Source organism: Canis lupus, chromosome 26, assembly GCF_048164855.1.
Source record: "Canis lupus baileyi chromosome 26, mCanLup2.hap1, whole genome shotgun sequence".
Lineage (NCBI taxonomy): Eukaryota > Metazoa > Chordata > Mammalia > Carnivora > Canidae > Canis > Canis lupus.
The window spans coordinates 22,856,837-22,875,373 of NC_132863.1; the positions used below are offsets into that span (position 1 = coordinate 22,856,837).

The 18,537-nt window shown below is 41.8% G+C and overlaps 1 pseudogene; it reads left to right on the forward strand.

Moving 5' to 3' along the window:
* Nucleotides 1-7,794: 7,794 nt before the first annotated feature.
* Nucleotides 7,795-18,537, forward strand: part of LOC140618258 (E3 ubiquitin-protein ligase RNF14 pseudogene) — a 41,838-nt pseudogene continuing 31,095 nt past the window's right edge.

Sequence of the window (18,537 nt, forward strand, 5' to 3'; positions counted from 1 at the left end):
GTTAAGTCCTCTTGTTGAATAGATCCTTTAAGTATGAGATAGTGTCCCTCTTCATCTCTCACTACAGTCTTCGGGGTAAATTTTATTTTATCTGATATAAGGATGGCTACCCCTGCTTTCTTTTGAGGACCATTCGAATGGTAAATGGTTCTCCAACCTTTTATTTTCAGGCTGTAGGTGTCCTTCTGTCTAAAATGAGTCTCTTGTAGACAGCAAATAGATGGGTCCTGCTTTTTTATCCAGTCTGAAACCCTGTGCCTTTTGATGGGGTCATTAAGCCCGTTCACATTCAGAGTTACTATTGAGAGATATGAGTTTAGTGTCATCATGATAACTATTCAGTCCTTGTTTTTGTGGAATGTTCCACTGAACTTCTTCTTAAAGGGGAATTTTAAGAGTCCCCCTTAAAATTTCTTGCAGAGCTGGTTTGGAGGTCACATATTCTTTTAGTTGCTGCCTGTCTTGGAAGCTCTTTATCTCTCCTTCCATTCTGAATGAGAGTCTTGCTGGATAAAGTATTCTTGGTTGCATGTTCTTCTCATTTAGGACCCTGAATATATCCTGCCAGCCCTTTCTGGCCTGCCAGGTCTCTGTGGAGAGGTATGCTGTTACCCTAATATTCCTCCCCATAAAAGTCAGTGATTTCTTGTCTCTTGCTGCTTTAAGGATCTTCTCTTTATCTTTGGAATTTGCAAGCTTCACTATTAAATGTTGAGGTGTTGAACGGTTTTTATTGATTTTTTTGGGGGGGATCTCTCTATTTCCTGGATCTGAATGCCTGTTTCCCTTCCCAGATTAGGAAAGTTTTCAGCTATGATTTGTTCAAATACATATTCTGGCCCTCTGTCCCTTTCGGCGCCCTCGGGAACCCCAATTAAATGTAGGTTTTTCTTCCTCAGGCTGTCATTTATTTCCCTTAATCTGTCTTCATGGTCTTTTAATTGTCTGTCTCTTTTTTCCTCAGTTTCCCTCTTTGCCATCAACTTGTCTTCTATGTCACTCACTCGTTCTTCCACCTCGTTAACCCTCATCATTAGGACTTCTAGTTTGGATTGCATCTCATTCAATTGATTTTTAATTTCTGCCTGATTGGATCTAAATTCTGCAGTCATGAAGTCTCTTGAGTCCTTTATGCTTTTTTCTAGAGCCACCAGTAGCTGTATAATAGTGCTTCTGAATTGGCTTTCTGACATTGAATTGTAGTCCATATTTTGTAACTCTGTGGGAGAGAGGACTGTTTCTGATTCTTTCTTTTGAGGTGAGGTTTTCCTTCTAGTCATTTTGCTCAGTGCAGAGTGGCCAAAAGCAAGTTGTATTGGGAAAAGGAGAAAAAGAGAGGAGAGAAAGAAGGAAAGAAAAGAGAAAGAGAAAAAAAGGAAGAAAAAAACGAAAAAAAAAGAAAAAGAGAAAGAAAAAGAAAGAAAGGAGAAAAAAGGGGGGTGGGGGAAGGAAACAAATCAAAAAGAAAAAGAAAAAAGAAAAAAAAAAGAACCACGGGGGAGTATCTTCTGATTCTGTGTACTTTAATCCCTTGGCTTCCCCTGGAAGTTGTCAGTCAGTCTAGCTGGTCTTCTGGGGGAGGGGCCTGTTGTGCTGATTCTCAGGTTTTAGCACTTGGGGGAGCTGCTCTGCCCCCTGCCTGGTGCAGGGCTCAGTGGGGGTTGTTTACCCCGTGAGGCCGCAGTAGGAACAGCCCCAGTGGCGGGGCCAGCTCTGGAAACCTGGATTCAGCTCCGGCAGGAACTCCGGAGCTCTCCGTCTGCAGGGCCTGGAGGCTCCGGGGCGGGGCCGCTGATCTGCTCAGCTGGGGCAGGGGCGTCCTTGCTGTCCTGGGCCCTCCCGGCCTCTGCCTGTCCCGGGGGAGTCCGGATCCTGGGCTGTGTCCTGGCGCCCTGTGCTCGGGAGCCTGCGCTGTTGGATTCGCGCTCCCGCCCCGCAGCCCCCTCCGCGGAGCCGCCCCCGAGCACCCCGAGCTGCTCCTGGAACCGCGCAGCCCCCTCCGCACCGAGCTTCTTCCTCTGCCGGAGCCCCTTCGAGCTGCTCCCGAGGCCCCGCAGCCCCCTCCGCGGAGCCGCCGCCCGAGCCCCTCCGTGCGCGCTGCAGCCCTTAGGGAGCTCGGCGCACTCTCCCGGGGCGCAGTTGCTCTGTTACTGTCCCAGGGAACCCGAGGGCATCCCCTCCCTTCTGGGTCCTGCTCCAACTCCCTGGGAGCCCCTTTCCGCCCGGGAAGGTTGGTGCAGCTCCTGCTCCTCCGGGACGGGGCTCTCCTGTCCTGGGGACACTCGCCCCGGCCTCAGCCCGGCTCCTCGCGGGGCCCCTCCCCCTTGGAGGCCTTTGTTTCTTTATTTCTTTTTTCCCGTCTTCCTACCTTGATAGAAGCGCGAACTCTTCTCACTGTAGCATTCCAGCTGGCCTCTCTTTAAATCTCAGGCCGAATTCATAGATTTTCAGGATAATTTGAAGGTTTTCTAGGTAATTTGGTGGAGACAGGTGATTTGGAGACCCTACTCTTCCGCCATCCTGCCCCTCCTCTCAGTATAGTACTGTTACAAAAATAGATACATAGATCAATGGAATAGTCTAGATCCCGGAGATAAATCCATGCATACGGGGTCAACTAATATTTGACAAAGAAGCCAAGAAGACTAAATGGAGAAAGAAGAGCCTCTTCAATAAATTGGTGCAGGCAAAACTGGATAAATACATGGGGAAGAATGTAACTGGCCTGTGTTATACTCTTCATACAAGTTAACCTGAAGTGAACTAAAGACTTAAATATAAGACCTGAAATAGTAAAGATCTCGAAGAAAACATAGGGGGAAAGTGCCTTGACATTAGTCTTGGTAACCTTTTTTTTTTTTTTTTTTTTTTTTTACTGTGACAACAGTGTAAGCAACAAAAAGCAAAGTAAACAGAAGGGACTACATCAAACAAAATATCTCTTGCACTTATAAAGAAACAATCAGCAAGATAAAAAGGCAGCCTATGAAGTATGAGAAAATATTTGCAAACCATTTACCTGATCATACGTTCATATCCAAACATATAAAGAACTCACACAAGTCACTAACAAAACAACAAACAATCCAATTAGAAAAGGGGCAGGGGATCTGAATAGACATTTTTCCAAATAATGCATACAAGTGATCAACAAGTACATGAAAAGATGTTCAACATCACTAATCAACTAGGGAAATTTAAATCAAAACCATACTGAGATATCACCTCATTCCTGATAAAATAGTATTCTCAAAAGACAAGAGATAGAAACTGTTGCCAAGACTATGAAGAAAAGGGAACACTTGTGCACTGTTGGTAGGAATGTTAACTAGTATAGCCATAGAAAATGGAATAGTTTCCTCAAAAAATTTAAAATGGGACTCTACCACATTATCTAGCAATCCCATTTCCAAGTATATATCCAAGGAAATGAATTGTTGTCTTGAAAACATATCTGCACCCACATATTTATTGCAGTAATATTCAGAATAGCCAAGACATAAAAACCTATGTTCTATCAGTAAAAGAATGGATAAAGAAAATGGGATAAGTATATGTACACACAGACACACAAACACACACAATGGAATATTATTTAGCCATAAAAAGAAAGAAATGTTCTTTTGTGACCATATGGATGGACATTAAGGACATTATGCTAAGGGAGATATCCAGACAAAGAAAGACAAATAGTATATGTTCTCATTCATAATTGGAATCTTAAAAAGCTGAACTCAAATACAGAGTGGTGCTTGTCAGAAGCTGGGGGTGGAAAAAATGGGCAGATGTTGATCAAAGTGCACAAACTTCTGGGGCACCTGGTTGGCTCAGTTAAGCAGCCGACCCTTGATTTTGGCTCAGGTCATGATCTCAGGGCTCTGGGATTGAGCCCCATGTCAGGCTCTGCACTGAGCAGGGAATCTGCTTCAGAATTCTCTTTCCCTCTGCCCCTCCCCCTGTGCTCTTGCTCTCTCTCTCTCTCAAATAAATAAATCTTTTTAAAAAGTGCACAAACTTCTAGCTTTTGCAAATGAAAAATGTTCTGGGGATCTAATGTATAGCACAATGACTATAATTAACAATAATGTGTTATATAATTTAAAATTATTAATAGAACAAATCTTAAATATTATCATCACACAAAAGAGGTAATTATGTGAGGAGATAGAAGTGTTAAAAAGCCTTATTGTGGGGACGCCTGGGTGGCTCAGCAGTTAAGCGCCTGCCTTCGGCTCAGTGAGTGATCCTGGAGTCCCAGGATGGAGTCCCACATCGGGCTCCCTGCATGGAGCCTGCTTCTCCCTCTGCTTGTGTCTCTGCCTCTCTTTCTCTCTGTGTCTCTCATGAATAAATAAATAAAATCTTTAAAATATTGTGATAGTCAATTTGCAATATATACATGTATCAAATTACATTGTACACTGAAACTTACATATGTCATATCTCAATAAAGCTGGGGAAGAAAAAGAATGAATAGGGAATTCCTTTAAAAAAGAATGGAAAAAATAAAATTAAAAAAAGAATGGATGGGATACAGAAAAGGAAAGGAAGATGAGAAATGAATAGCATTTGGGTGCTGGTGTATATATAAACTGCCACAGAAATCTAGAGAAGGCACTCGGTTGCTACATTAGCCAACCTGCTGATCAAATAGGGGTAGGAGGTAAAAAATCACACCCTTCATTCAAACTCTAGCACCATGGTACCCACCGTGTCTTCTCCACCATAATCCTCACTCTCATGTGACAAGCTCTCTCTCCTGCCACTATCTTACTTACAGGAAGGAGACCTACAAGGGGCTTCCTGAGAGTGACACATTTTTCTGGCTAAAAACTCACCTGCAGTATTTTCCTCCCAAGTGTCTTATATGGAAGCTGCAACATCCTATTCCCCCTCATCTGTAGTCACCAGAGGGACGGGTGGGAACATACATGCCATAAATGAGTATTAGCAAGGATGCATTTTCCTCATTCACCACATGTAGAGTGACCCAAGGCAGCCCAGGAAAATTCTACCTACAGTGGTACCCAAAAAGTTGTGTCAAAGGCCTTTGCTTCTCTCTACTCCAGACCAGCTCTTCTGACTTCATATTACCCTGAATCATTGTGCATTTCTGATACACCAATAAAATTAATATCACCTTTTAATATCTTCCCTCTTCTTTCTATTTTTTTAAGGATTTTATTTATTTATTTGAGAGAGAGTGAGAGGAAGTAGAGGGAGAGAGAATCTGAAGCAAACTCTGCACTGAGCACAGAGCCCAACACCATGAATGGGAGATTAGGACCTAAGCTGAAACCAAGAGTCAGATGCTCAACCTACTGAGCCACCCAGGCACCCCATGCTTTCCCTTTTCTGATCAGGAGAAAGAGACCACCTTTCAAATCCCAGCATGGTCTCTAACAATAATTTAATACCTAAACTCTTTAAAACTACTCTGTCTCAGAAATTGGATTAGAGATGGTTGCATCAGATGTCAAGTGTATATAGAAAAGGAAGTTATAGGGGCATGAATACTCTCAAATACTTGGGGAGATATTTTATATTCTCATTCTAAATCACCTCCAGAGATTCATTCAGCAAAGTCAGGGGCCAGAGGAAGAATGCTTTGCAAGAGTGGTCCCCCAATTATAATAAACCTCTACTTGATTTGAATTTCTCAACTCTTCCTAATCCTGACCTTATAACACTCACATTTAGATATTGGCAGGCCATTTACCCTCACTATACAATCATGTTTAAAATGAATTTAACAAATCATAAATCAAGTAACAACTACATCAACAACCAAAAACCTGCAATGTACCCTTTCTTTAAAAAAAAGAAAGATTTATTTATTTATTTATTTATTTATTCATGATAGACAGAGAGAGAGAGAGAGAGAGAGAGAGGCAGAGACACAGGAGGAGGGAGAATCAGGCTCCACGCCGGGAGCCCAACATGGGACTCGATCCCGGGACTCCAGGATCGCTCCCTGGGCCATAGACAGGTGCTAAACTGCTGAACCACCCAGGGATCCCCACAATGTACCCTTTCTAAGAGCTCCATGCATAGCATGCATACACATATGTGTGAGATACATCTATATATCTATATCTGTATCTGTATAGCTTTGATTTTCTCATGGGAAGAGATTGTTCAAAATAGTTCCTGGCAACCCTCATGTACTGTTGGTAGGGTGCAAATTGGTGCAGCCGCTATGAAAAACAGTATGGAGTTTCCTTAAAAAGTTAAAAATAGAAATACCATATGATCTAGTAATTTCACTACTGGGTATTTACCCAAAGGAAATGAAAACACTAATTCAAAAAGTATATGCAGCATTATTTACAACAGCCAAGATAAGGAAGCAACCCAAGTGTCCATCAATAGATGAATGGATAAAGAAGATGTGGTGTGCATATATATACAATGAAATATTACTCAGCCATTAAAAGAATGAGATCTTGCCATTTGCAACAACATGGCTGGACCTAGAGGGTATAATGCTAAGTAAAATGTTGATCAGAGAAAGACAAATACCATATTGAAAATTCATACTTGGGATTTAAGGAACAAAACAAATAAATGAAGAAAAAAGAAACTCTCAAAAAAAACTCAGACTCTTAAATACAGAAAATGAACAGTGGTTGCAAAAGGAGAGGTGTGTATGGGTAGAAGAGATAAAGGGGATTAAGAGTACACTTATCTCGATGAGCACTGAGAAATGTACAGAATTGTTAAATCATACTGTACCCCTGAAACTAATATAACACTGTACATTAATTATATTTAAATTAAAGATAGTTCATGGCAATGAATTCTTCAGATGTCATGTTAAATAATCATTAAGGTCATTAAGGAAGCAGAACTACTTATAATTCTTGACGCATGAATTTTTACCTTCATTTTATTTGTAAACCCACTTGCAGTGACCATAACTACTCCAGTGTTTTACCGAGCATGGGAACAATTATACCTCACGGACAAGAGTAAAATACATCAAGGAAGAGGGAGATAAGAAGATGGAAAGTAGAAGAAAGGGGTGGTAATGAGGAGAGAATGATAGATCTGGAAAGGTAGAGGGGGGAAAAGAAGAAAAAAAGCTAATCATGGTAACTGAGCTCAAACCCAAGAAAGAAGCAACAACCTTGATTGTCTATAGGGATAGTTAAAGATTCTCTGGTGTTTTTGTTGTCTTTTGTTGCATTCTAGTGTGTGTGTTTACTTTAAATGCCAAGATTTGAAGGTATCTAGAAATATGTGAGCCTCCTGATTTCATTTACCTGCACTATCTTCTCTTACATTTACGGCTATTTATGGTCAATGAGAGTCATATTCAACAAAGTCTTTGAAAAATGGGAAAAATACATTAAATACATTTAATACAGAGCCAATTAATTGCCATTTTAATAACAGCTCTGCTGTGATCAACTCAGATGTCTTATTTGAATCAAATGAGGTTCTACGCTAGCCTAATACAAACTCTATCCATTCCAACCACACATTCAGTCTCCTTAAAACAAACACCTGACAAAACCTAACTCCAAACCCCAGGTCTATCTCCATCCTATGTCCACTCAATCCCCAATCCTAAGACAAACAAACACCCAACACCAATATCTAGCTTCAACGCAATAACCAGCCCACATGGAAGCACCATCTACTTTAATTCTCAGTTTCACTCAACTGCAAGATTCATTCAACTACAAATATTTCCAACTCAGCCTATCATAAACCATCAGCCCAAACTAATTTCACAAAATACAATCACTCGAGGAGGGGCAAGATGGCGGAAGAGGAGGGTCCCCAAACCACCTGTCCCCACCAAATTACCCAGATAACCTTCAACTCATCCTGAAAATCTACGAATTCGGCCTGAGATTTAAAGAGAGAACAGCTGATACGCTACAGTGAGAAGAGTTCGCGCTTCTATCAAGGTAGGAAGACGGGGAAAAAGAAATAAACAAAAGGCATCCAAGGGGGAGGGGCCCCCGAGGAGCCGGGCTGAGGCCGGGGCGAGTGTCCCCAGGACAGGAGAGCCCCGTCCCGGAGAAGCAGGAGCTGCACCGACCTTCCCGGGCGGAAAGGGGTTCGCGGGGAGTTGGAGCAGGACCCAGGAGGGCGGGGATGCCCTCGGGCTCCCGGGGACACTAACAGACACCTGCGCCCCGGGAGAGTGCGCCGAGCTCCCTGAGGGCTGCAGCGCGCACACATTGACCCGGGAGCTCCGCGGAGGGCGGAGGGGCTCGGGCGGCGGCTCTGCGGAGGGGGCTGCGGGGCGGGAGCAGCTCGGAGGCCGCAGCTCCAGCAGAGGAGGAGACTCCGACGGAGGGGGCTGCGCGGCTCCGGGAGCAGCTCGGAAGGCTCCGGCGGCGGCTCCGCAGAGGGGGCTGCGCGGCTGGAGCGCGAATCCAACAGCGCAGGCTCCGGAGCACAGGGCGCCGGGACACAGCCCAGAATCCGGCCTCCCCGGGACAGGCAGAGGCCGGGAGGGCCCAGGACCGCAAGGACGCCCCTGCCCCGAGCTGAGCAGATCAGCGGCTCCGCCCCAGAGCCTCCAGGCCCTGCAGACGGAGAGCTCCGGAGTTACTGCGGGGGCTGAATCCAGGGCTCCAGAGCTGGCCCCGCCACTGGAGTTGTTCCTCCTGGGGCCTCACAGGGTAAGCAACCCCCACTGAGCCCTGCACCAGGCAGGGGGCAGAGCAGCTCCCCCAAGTGCTAAAACCTGAAAATCAGCACAACAGGCCCCTCCCCCAGAAGACCTGCTAGACGGACAAGTTCCAGGGGAAGTCAAGGGACTTAAAGTATACAGAATCAGAAGATACTCCCCTATGTTTTTTTTTTCTTTTTGATTTCTGATTGCTTCCCCCATCTTTTTATTCCCCTTTCTTTCTTTTTCTTTCTCTTTTTCTTCTCTTTTTTTCCTTTTTTTCTTCCTTTTTTCTTTTTCTCTTTTCTTTCCTTCTTTCTCTCTCTTTTTCTCCTTTTCCCAATACAACTTGTTTTTGGCCACTCTGCACTGAGCAAAATGACTAAAAGGAAAACCTCACCTCAAAAGAAAGAATCAGAAACAGTCCTCTCTCCCACAGAGTTACAAAATATGGACTACAATTCAATGTCAGAAAGCCAATTCAGAAGCACTATTATACAGCTACTGGTGGCTCTAGAAAAAAGCATAAAGGACTCAAGAGACTTCATGACTGCAGAATTTAGATCCAATCAGGCAGAAATTAAAAATCAATTGAATGAGATGCAATCCAAACTAGAAGTCCTAATGATGAGGGTTAACGAGGTGGAATAACCAGTGAGTGACAGAAGACAAGTTGATGGCAAAGAGGGAAACTGAGGAAAAAAGAGACAGACAATTAAAAGACCATGAAGACAGATTAAGGGAAATAAATGACAGCCTGAGGAAGAAAAACCTACATTTAATTGGGGTTCCCGAGGACGCCGAAAGGGACAGAGGGCCAGAATATGTATTTGAACAAATCATAGCTGAAAACTTTCCTAATCTGGGAAGGTAAACAGGCATTCAGATCCAGGAAATAGAGAGACCCCCCCCTAAAATCAATAAAAACCGTTCAACACCTCAATATTTAATAGTGAAGCTTGCAAATTCCAAAGATAAAGAGAAGATCCTTAAAGCAGCAAGAGACAAGAAATCACTGACTTTTATGGGGAGGAGTATTAGGGTAACAGCATACCTCTCCACAGAGACCTGGCAGGCCAGAAAGGGCTGGCAGGATATATTCAGGGTCCTAAATGAGAAGAACATGCAACCAAGAATACTTTATCCAGCAAGGCTCTCATTCAAAATGGAAGGAGACGGGATCCCTGGGTGGCGCAGCGGTTTAGCACCTGCCTTTGGCCCAGGGCGCGATCCTGGAGACCCGGGATCGAATCCCACGTCGGGCTCCCGGTGCATGGAGCCTGCTTCTCCCTCTGCCTGTGTCTCTGCCTCTCTCTCTCTCTCTCACTGTGTGCCTATCATAAATAAAATAAAATAAAAAATTAAAAAACAAAAAAACAAAAAAACAAAAAAAACAAAATGGAAGGAGAGATAAAGAGCTTCCAAGACAGGCAGGAACTGAAAAAATATGTGACCTCCAAACCAGCTCTGCAAGAAATTTTAAGGGGGACCATTAAAATTCCCCTTTAAGAAGAAGTTCAGTGGAACAATCCACAAAAACAAGGCCTGAATAGATATCATGATGACACTAAACTCATATCTTTCAATAGTAACTCTGAACGTGAACGGGCTTAATGACCCCATCAAAAGGCGCAGGGTTTCAGACTGGATAAAAAAGCAGGACCCATCTATTTGCTGTCTACAAGAGACTCATTTTAGACAGAAGGACACCTACAGCCTGAAAATAAAAGGTTGGAGAACCATTTACCATTCGAATGGTCCTCAAAAGAAAGCAGGGGTAGCCATCCTTATATCAGATAAAATAAAATTTACCCCGAAGACTGTAGTGAGAGATGAAGAGGGACACTATCTCATACTTAAAGGATCTATTCAACAAGAGGACTTAACAATCCTCAATATATATGCCCCGAATGTGGGAGCTGCCAAATATATAAATCAATTATTAACCAAAGTGAAGAAATACTTAGATAATAATACACTTATACTTGGTGACTTCAATCTAGCTCTTTCTACCCTCGATAGGTCTTCTAAGCACAACATCTCCAAAGAAACGAGAGCTTTAAATGATACACTGGACCAGATGGATTTCACAGCTATCTACAGAACTTTACATCCAAACTCAACTGAATACACATTCTTCTCAAGTGCACATGGAACTTTCTCCAGAATAGACCACATATTGGGTCACAAATCGGGTCTGAACCGATACCAAAAGACTGGGATCGTCCCCTGCATATTCTCAGACCATAATGCCTTGAAATTAGAACTAAATCGCAACAAGAAGTTTGGAAGGACCTCAAACACGTGGAGGTTAAGGACCATCCTGCTAAAAGATGAAAGGGTCAACCAGCAAATTAAGGAAGAATTAAAAAGATTCATGGAAACTAATGAGAATGAAGATACAACCGTTCAAAATCTTTGGGATGCAGCAAAAGCAGTCCTAAGGGGGAAATACATCGCAATACAAGCATCCATTCAAAAACTGGAAAGAACTCAAATACAAAAACTAACCTTACACATAAAGGAGCTAGAGATAAAACAGCAGATGGACCCCACGCCCAGCAGAAGAAGAGAGTTAATTAAAATTCAAGCAGAACTCAATGAAATCGAGACCAGAAGAACTGTGGAACAGATCAACAGAACCAGGAGTTGGTTCTTTGAAAGAATTAATAAGATAGCTAAACCATTAGCCAACCTTATTAAAAAGAAGAGAGAGGAGACTCAAATTAATAAAATCATGAATGAGAAAGGAGAGATCACTACCAACACCAAGGAAATACAAACGATTTTAAAAACATATTATGAACAGCTATACACCAATAAATTAGGCAATCTAGAAGAAATGGACGCATTCCTGGAAAGCCACAAACTACCAAAACTGAACAGGAAGAAATAGAAAACCTGAACAGGCCAATAACCAGGGAGGAAATTGAAGCAGTCATCAAAAACCTCCCAAGACACAAGAGTCCAGGGCCAGATGGCTTCCCAGGGGAATTCTATTAAACGTTTAAAGAAGAAATCATACCTATTCTACTAAAGCTGTTTGGAAAGATAGAAAGAGATGGAGTACTTCCAAATTCGTTCTATGAGGCCAGCATCATCTTAATTCCAAAACCAGACAAAGACCCCACCAAAAAGGAGAATTACAGGCCAATATCCCTGATGAATATGGATGCAAAAATTCTCAACAAGATACTAGCCAATAGGATCCAACAGTACATTAAGAAAATTATTCACCATGACCAAGTAGGATTTATCCCCGGGACACTAGGCTGGTTCAACACTCATAAAACAATCAGTGTGATTCATCATATCAGCAAGAGAAAAACCAAGAACCATATGATCCTCTCATTAGATGCAGAGAAAGCATTTGACAAAATACAGCATCCATTCCTGATCAAAACTCTTCAGAGTGTAGGGATAGAGGGAATTTTCCTCGACATCTTAAAAGCCATCTATGAAAAGCCCACAGCAAATATCATTCTCAATGGGGAAGCACTGGGAGCCTTTCCCCTAAGATCAGGAACAAGACAGGGATGTCCACTCTCACCACTACTATTCAACATAGTATTGGAAGTCTAGCCTCAGCAATCAGACAACAGAAAGACATTAAAGGCATTCAAATTGGCAAAGAAGTCAAACTCTCCCTCTTCGCCGATGACATGATACTCTACATAGAAAACCCAAAAGCCTCCACCCCAAGATTGCTAAAACTCATACAGCAATTTGGTAGCATGGCAGGATACAAAATCAATGCCCAGAAATCAATGGCATTTCTATACACTAACAATGAGACTGAAGAAAGAGAAATTAAGGAGTCAATCCCATTTACAATTGCACCCAAAAGCATAAGATACCTAGGAATAAACCTAACCAAAGAGGTAAAGGATCTATACCCTCAAAACTATAGAACACTTCTGAAAGAAATTGAGGAAGACACAAAGAGATGGAAAAATATTCCATGCTCATGGATTGGCAGAATTAATATTGTGAAAATGTCAATGTTACCCAGGGCAATTTATACGTTTAATGCAATCCCTATCAAAATACCATGAACTTTCTTCAGAGAGTTAGAACAAATTATTTTAAGATTTGTGTGGAATCAGAAAAGACCCCGAATAGCCAGGGGAATTTTAAAAAAGAAAACCATAGCTGGGGGCATCACAATGCCAGATTTCAGGTCGTACTACAAAGCTGTGGTCATCAAGACAGTGTGGTACTGGCACAAAAACAGACACATAGATCAATGGAACAGAATAGAGAACCCAGAAGTGGACCCTGAACTTTATGGTCAACTAATATTCGATAAAGGAGGAAAGATTATCCATTGGAAGAAAGACAGTGTCTTCAATAAATGGTGCTGGGAAAGTTGGACAACCACATGCAGAAGAATGAAACTAGACCACTCTCTTGTACCATACACAAAGATAAACTCAAAATGGATGAAATATCTAAATGTGAGACAAGATTCCATCAAAATCCTAGAGGAGAACACAGGCAACACCCTTTTTGAACTTGGCCACAGTAACTTCTTGCAAGATACATCCACGAAGGCAAAAGAAACAAAAGCAAAAATGAACTATTGGGACTTCATCAAGATAAGAAGCTTTTAAAAAAAAAAAAAAAGATAAGAAGCTTTTGCACAGCAAAGGATACAGTCAACAAAACTAAAAGACAACCTACAGAATGGGAGAAGATATTTGCAAATGACATATCAGATAAAGGGCTAGTTTCCAAAATCTATAAAGAACTTATTAAACTCAACAGCAAAGAAACAAACAATCCAATCATGAAATGGGCAAAAGACATGAACAGAAATCTCACATAGGAAGACATAGACATGGCCAACAGGCACATGAGAAAATGCTCTGCATCACCTGCCATCAGGGAAATACAAATCAAAACCACAATGAGATACCACCTGACACCAGTGAGAATGGGGAAAATTAACAAGGCAGGAAACCACAAATGTTGGAGAGGATGCGGAGAAAAGGGAACCCTCTTACACTGTTGGTGGGAATGTGAACTGGTGCAGCCACTCTGGAAAACTGTGTGGAGGTTCCTCAAAGAGTTAAAAATAGTCCTGCCCTATTACCCAGCAATTGCACTGTTGGGGATTTACCCCAAAGATTCAGACGCAATGAAACGCCGGGACACCTGCACCCCGATGTTTATAGCAGCAATGTCCACAATAGCCAAACTGTGGAAGGAGCCTCGGTGTCCATCAAAAGATGAATGGATAAAGAAGATGTGGTTTATGTATACAATGGAATATTACTCAGCCATTAGAAACGACAAATACCCACCATTTGCTTCAATGTGGATGGAACTGGAGGGTATTATGCTGAGTGAAGTAAGTCAATCGAAGAAGGGCAAACAGTGTATGTTCTCATTCATTTGGGGAATATAAATACTAGTGAAAGGGAATATAAGGGAAGGGAGAAGAAATGTGTGGGAAATATCAGAAAGGGAGACAGAACATAAAGACTCCTAACTCTGGGAAACGAAGTAGGGGTGGAGGAAGGGGAGGAAGGCAGGGGGTCGGGGTGAATGGGTGATGGGCACTGAGGGGGACACTTGACGGGATGAGCACTGGGTGTTATTCTGTATGTTGGTAAATTGAACACCAATAAAAATTAATTTATTAAAAAACAAACAAACAAACAAACAAAAAAAAAAAACAAATACAATCACTCACTTCCACTGGATTACTATTTATTTTTCTACCAGTGTCCCAACCCAAAGGTCTGGTCCTTTCTGCACAATTCACTTCCAGCCTCCAAATTAATTCCTTGATCGATCCTATAAATACTCAAATTGGACTCAGTTCCTCACACCTAAACCATGTCTCAAGCTGTCATCCTAGTGATATCGCTACCCTATTATGCTCTATGTCCAATACCCTTCACCACTCCTCTACCCAGGAGCACCAAACCCTTAAATGAATCAGCAATACAAAGCCAGTAAGATCCTGGCATGATAAAAACTTGAAGTTAACATCTCTAAGCTGCCTTACACCAAGTAATCAAAATTGCAAAGCCACATGCAGTACCCCAGAATCTTTGAAAATAGTGTGAGTTACCTGAAGTCTTATGAACCAGGATCAGAAGGATGACAATGGTCATTAAATAGGGCTTCATAACTGACAGATTCAAAGAGGATGAAGAGCACACACAGGGGGCAGAATAGATATCTCTTCAACAGGGCAATGTCCTGCTTTATTAGTTTCAGAAGTAGGCCAGGGTGTAGGCAGTGAACTAAAAAGGATGGGATATGTCTGAGGTCAGCCAGGCAGAAAGATAACATGTATTATATATCTCATCTGGGCACTCTGTGTTAAGTGTGGGATCTTGCCGGTTCCCACACAAAGGTGGGCCTTCCTTCCCAGTAAGAGACAGTAAAATTAGAGCCAATTTGTATTTTGCATAAGACAAACTGGAATGAGTCAATCAGTAACCTAAACAATGAAAAAAATCTAATAATTTTAAGTAAAAAAGAAACTTAAAAATATATTTCTTCTTTTAAAAGATTTTATTTATTCCCAAGAGACACAGAGAAAGAGGCAGAGATATAGGCAGAGGGAAAAGCAGGCTCCCCACAAGGGAGCCTGATGGGGGACTCGATCCCAGGACTCCAAGATCACACTGAGTCAAAAGCAGGCACTCAACCACTGAGCCACCCAGGTGCCTCCCAATAATATATTTATACTCCTGTCAGGAGTATATCACATTAATCAGTAGTACTTAATGTGTATCCAGCACTGTACTATCCATCAAAATAAAGAAAAAAAAGAGATAAGGAAGAAATTGGGGATGGCAGAAAAGGGAAGAAAAGATGGAAGGTAAGAAACGAAAGCCAGGGGGCCCCTGGGTGGCTCAGTGGTTGAGCGTGTGTCTTTGGCTCAGGTCATGATCCTGGGTTCCTAGGATCGAGTTCCACCTCAGGCTCTTTTGCAGGGACTCTGCTTCTCCCTCTGCCTATGTCTCTGCCTCTCTTTATGTGTCTCTCATAAGTAAATAAGTAAAATCTTTAAACAAAAAAAATTCAGGGAGCAATGTCAGTGAGATGGCAAACTAGGAGATCCCAATACTCATCCCCCAACAACAATGTTTAATAGGTTTCCACTGATACGATTAGCTCTGAGGAACCACCAGAGTATAATGAAGAAGGTATAACAACTCAGTGGAGCACAAAAACCAAGGATACCTGCATAGAAAATTGTAGGAAGCATTACACCTGCATCACTCCATCCCATTAGCTTAGCAAACCTCAGCATCTAAAGGGATCTCCTCAGTGATGACCTCCTTATAAGGGAAAGGTAGAGAAGGACCCCAGAACTCTTTGCACTAAGGGATTAAGTAGCCCTCACTGCCACTGAAAACACCTGAAGCTTTTGCCTCTGAAGATCCTTGCAGTTTTCACTTATGCTAACTCTAGCCAGTAGAACTGCCCAGAGCCCACATTGCTACAAAAATACTATACCCAACAAAATATCCTCTAAAAGTGAAAAAGAGGGGTACTTGGGTGGCTCAGTCAGTTAGGTGGCTGCTAATTGGATAAAAAATAAATAGAAACAAGATTCAAGAGTCTCATATTAAATTTAAAGACACACACACAAAAAAATTTAAAAACACACCTAGGTAAAAGTGAGGCCAAAGGAATGAGAGAGGGGTTCATGCTGCAAGAGCAGCCATCAAGGAAGTAAGTTTCTTCCCAGGAGAGCCAGGCAAGTGGGTGCTAGAGTCTAAGAGTCTCAGTCTTTCTCCTGCTGTAAGCTTACTAGCGGGTGCTTTTAACTAACTATGCTCATGGACATTGTTACAGACACTACTATGCTTCAGACCCTACAGGCACCTTGGGAGGTACCCAAAGGACTCCTTCTCATGTTGGTGCACCTGTTAAGATGTCACAGTCTCCATTTTTTTTGCATCTTATTGGCCAGGCACCTGGATTCGGGTGGCATGCCCCAGGACCCTTATTTGTGTCAAGAGCAACTTTTCCCATAGATCCTACTTCTCTTTTAGCCAGGGAGCACAGTGGGCAGTCAGCACTTGACCCCATGTTTGTAAGTGCTTTTCTTCCTTTCTCCTCATTGCTACTACTTTGCTTTCTCCAGATCCCTTATTGTCATACAAAGGGAATTTTTGAAATTAAATTAAAAGTGTACAAATTGTGGGCAGCCCCAGTGGCTCAGTGGTTTATTGCCACCTTCAGCCCAGGGCATGATCCTGGAGACGTGGGATTGAGTCTCATGTCAGGTTCCCTGCATGGGCCTGCTTCTCCCTCTGCCTGTGTCTCTGCCTCTCTCTGTGTGTGTTTCTCATGAATGAATGAATGAATGAATGAATAAATAAATAAATAAATAAATAAATCTTTAAAAAATGAATAAATAAAAGTGTACAAATTGCAAAAGGACAGAGGGGGAGGGAGAGAAAGGAAAGAAGCAAAGCAAAGATATTCTGCACAATTGTAATTTTTAAGCAAGAGAGAACAAGAGTGGCTATACTCATATCCAACAGAAAAGGTATTCAGTCAAAAACTGTCACAACAGACAAAGAAATCCTTATGTAATGATAAAGCAGTTGATACATTAAGAGGATATAACAATTATAAATATATTTGCACCCAATATGAGAGCACCTAAATATATAGAGAGAGCAAATACTGACAGATCTGAAGGAAGACATTGATGGCAATAAAATAATAGCTGGGGGCTTCAAAACCCCACTTACAAAAATGGATAGAATAGCCAGACAGGAAATCAATAAAGAAATAGCAGAGTTCAGGGGCACCTGGGTAGCTCAGTCGGTTAAGCATCTGCCTTCAGCTCAGGTCATGATGCCAGGGTTCAGGTTCCCTGCCCAGTGGGGAGTCTGCCTCTCCTTCTCCGTCTGCCCCTCCCCCTGCTCATGCTCTCTCTCACTCTCTCAAATAAATAAAATCTTTAAAACAAGAAAAGAAATAGCTGAGTTGAACACTATAGACCAAATGGACCTGACAGACATACACAGATCTTTCTACCCAACAGTCGAAGATAGACATCTCTTAGTATACACTGAACAGTCACCAGGCAGATTGCATATTATGTCACACAGGTCTTAATTTAAGATCAGAATAATTCCAAGTACTTTTTCCAAACATAATTGAATAAAATAGGAAATAAATAACAGCAAGAAAGATATTCACTAATAAGGTGAAACTAAACAACATACTCTTAACCAAATGTTGGATCAAAGAGGAAATCAAAAGGGAATTTTAAAAGTATCTTGATATAAAAAAACAAAGTACAACATATCAAAATCATAGGATTCAGCTAAGCAGTACTAAAAGTTTCTAGTGACAAATGTCTACATTAAAAAAGAAAAAAGATCTTAATAAACTGTTTAATAATACAACTCTAATAATTAGGGGAAAAGACTAAGCCCAAAGTTAGCAGAAGGAAACAAACAAAGATTAGAGAAGGAATAATTCAAATCAGAATGGAAAAAATTACAAACACAAATAATCAGCAAAACTGAGATTTTTTTCAAAAAAATGAACAAAATCAACAAACTCTTAGCCAAACTAAAAAAAGAAACTCCAATAAAACCAGAAATGAAAGAAGACATTGCAACAGATGCCTCAAAATAAAAAAAGAATCATAAGGGACTATTATGAGCAATTATTATTTGGGAATTTACTAGCTACTAATTCTTGGGCTCTGTCCCAGATCTATTGAATCGGAAATTACAGAGGTGGACCCAGCAATCTGAGTTTTAACAAGTTTGAAAGCCATTGTTTTAGAAAGCAGAATTTGAGGCAAAGTTTGCATACTAACACTTTATTTGGGATGATAATCCCAGGATAGAGATGGGCCCTGGGAGATGCCTTACCAAGCTATCCATGGCTTCAAGAGAAAATATCAT